Genomic DNA, 3259 nt, shown 5'->3' with positions numbered 1-3259 from the left:
AGTCTTTTAAATTGAGATACCTAAATAAGGGGTCGGCGAAATTTTCCTCCGCCCCGGGCGGCTGACACCCACGCTACGCCACTGGGAAAGGATAATAAATTTAACACAAATTCTACACAAATAATCATATATAATTTAATTCAAAGAACAAAACAACCGAATCTTACTCGAAATAGTATTCTTTATCGAGGAATAAGCGTATTTTGTACACCAGTTCTTTATCAATCCGAGAAAATATCTCTAATCCAAAATCTTCGTTCGAAACTTCGACAAAATCTTCTAAATAAAGCAAGCCGTACAAAACAAAATTTGTAAACACGTGGATAGCGACAATATCGGTATCGTTCGCCGTCTTGAATACTGAACACATGCGCCGAAATGTAAGCGGATTGCCGCCGCGCGGCGAAGATGCGTTTGCGACACCGCTTTTCCTTGCCGCGCCGCATGTGTGCATCCAGCTTAACTGTGTACCAAATTTCAAGTTTCAACTCCTAACCATGCTTTTTTTAAACCCTTTCCGCCCTGTGGGCACTAAGAGGGCCTCTTTTGCAAGCCCATTATGGGTTCGGCCAGGCCCACAATGGGGCTGCCGGGTAATGAGGGGCGGGGCCCGACATATCCGAACGGACCACCTCCGAAAAATTCCTGGGGATTTTTCGACCCGTTCGGATCGAACCTGGGTCCCCCAGAGCGGCAGGCTGCCATCTTGACCGCTCGGCCATCCGGCCACACTCCTAACCGTGCTGAAATGCTCGTATACATGCGCGCCATCTATCGTAGGATAAATGTACTATGCCAGAAACCTTCGCGGGAGTATATTAAAATTAATTAAACAACTTCCCAAAGTTTCATGGCAGTCGGATAAATGGTTTAGTAATGCACGAAGGACAGACGGACAGACAGACAGACATACATTCATTTATATATATATAGATTACATTCTGAATCGCTAGCCACGATATAAGGGCTACAATTAAAAATAAAATAATAAAAACTTGGTGAAATAAAATGTGTGGTGGATGTGCCGGTACATACCTGGTACAAAATATTCTTCAATTGCACGAATATACTTTTAAAGAAAATTATAATTAAATACTGTATAGCTTTGTAAAGAAACGTACATAAAAATAACAAAATATTCTTTACGTTTTAAATCTTAAGACAATCCACTTAGTCAAATAGCTTCCTACGAGTGGCTAATGGATGGAATCAGAGACCATCCTGCAGTGCATACATGCACGCGGGCTGCCAAATCCCGAGGGTGCCGATACTGGTCAATGTCAAATGCCTTTTTTGTCGCATCACTAGTATACCTTAAAGGACACGATAGATTGTTGTAAATTTTAAACGTTTCTCGCCATAGCTGTAAAAATCTAAACATGTTAAACTTAATACATTGTCCGTCGTTTGTTTTCTAACTAATTCGTTTTAGGACCAGGTGTCCAAGGAAATTTCCAAAATTTACTTTTCAGTAACTCTCATTGAACTGGAAAAATTTCTATCTTTATTACGTCTAATATTACGAAGAAATCAGTCCCACTGCACTCGATTAGAAATTAGTTCGGTTAACCACCAAAGTTTAATAGCATCAATGCCTCTTATGCCTCAAGCTACCGTATCAAATCTTATTTCTTAATCATTACCTCATCCTGAGATATTAACTCTTAGACATACTATTGTCCCATTGTTATAGCTTGTGGGTAAGAGGCATTGATGCTATTAAACTGGTGGTTTTGAGTCGTTACTAAGAAAGCGAACAAGCTTCCTTGCTAGTGACTCAAATTCACAAATCTTGTGAAGTAACGACTCGAACGAAATTTTGCTAATAAAATGGCGTGTTGTGACAGATGCGAAATTTTAAACTTCTTAGAATGGGAGATTTCAGAAGTTGTCTACCCAACATTCGAAATACAGCCAAGTTCTTCTTGCCAAATTTTTTAAAATACCTATTTTTTTCCCCTATTTTTCTTGAAAAATTGGCCCAGCCTATCTTAACGTATTATACCTTGCACAGAAATTCTTCTCAAGAAACAATTAATAACGACAGTACATCGAATTTCGCATTCCAGTTATAAGTCTATGTAAAAAGATTCCATTTAAGTTCTATTATTATTATTTTATTAAATACAGGAGTATTTTAAACTACATTAAAAATAGCATGTGTAAAATACTCTTACCACGTCTACCTTTTTTATGCAAGTTAATGTTTTCATTCGCAGTGTGTAGCTTTTATTATAATCTCATTCTACTATATTCATATTCTGTATTTATCATTGAAATGTGTATTACGTAAGTTAATCCATTTCTGCTTTTTGTGCACATTCAATTTATTCTATGAGAAATACTGGTAAAGCAATCATTTGGAATCTTTTTCATTTTCTGTGAAAAATTTTTTATCTACTGTATATAATTAACAAAAATTCACTTGAATACAAGTAAACGAATCATTACAAGAATTTGAATTTAAATTTTAATGACGAAGATAAGTGAAAAGTAAATTGTTACCAGAGCCTCTTCAGCCATCGGTCGTATCGACCGATGTTACCGCTTCCCGGGACGTGGACCCAGAGGTTGGATTTTGGGAAGCGTGTTCGTGTTGTGAACGGTGTTGTTTATAATGCACATGAATGGAATCGTTGGTGATTGGATGCGACGAACGTGTCCTTGTTTGAACTGTGTGTTTCAGCATGAGGGATGTTGTTGTTTATGTGCATGGATGTGAATTACTAAACTAATGTGAGTACAACAAGGGAAAAATTAAAACTCTTTGTCTACTTACATCTAGATTAGTAAATTAAATTTAAGGTTTTAGTTTCAATGTTAGTATGACAAGAGGAAAAAAAAATAAAAAACCTCTTGCCTTCTTATCCTACGTTAGTAAATTGAAACTAAAACCTTAAATTTAAATGTTGTTAGTATGACAAGAGGAAAAAACAAACGAAAAAAACCTCTTGCCTTCTTATCCTAGGTTAGTAATATCCTTCAGAAATAGCAAAGGAAAAAGTCGTTCGCATCTCTTACGAAGCGACGCTTTTTCCTTTGCATCCTTGCCCACACCGAACGAGAAGATCCCACTCGTTGGAAAAGAGAGGAATGATCGAAACATTCCTCCCCTCCCAGTGCGGCAAAGATGATGTCGTCAACATGGAGACATTTCACTTTTCGGAACACGTCCGAATGGCGAAATGTCTCCTCTCCGTTCAACGCGGAACAGAGAATGCTGTCGACATCCGCTATTCCCGAAGGCGATCCCGTGAAG

The sequence above is a fragment of the Centruroides sculpturatus genome, unplaced genomic scaffold, assembly GCF_000671375.1.
Source record: "Centruroides sculpturatus isolate CEXI.00-Female unplaced genomic scaffold, Cexi_2.0 scaffold801, whole genome shotgun sequence".
Lineage (NCBI taxonomy): Eukaryota > Metazoa > Arthropoda > Arachnida > Scorpiones > Buthidae > Centruroides > Centruroides sculpturatus.
This window is presented reverse-complemented; position numbering follows the sequence as displayed.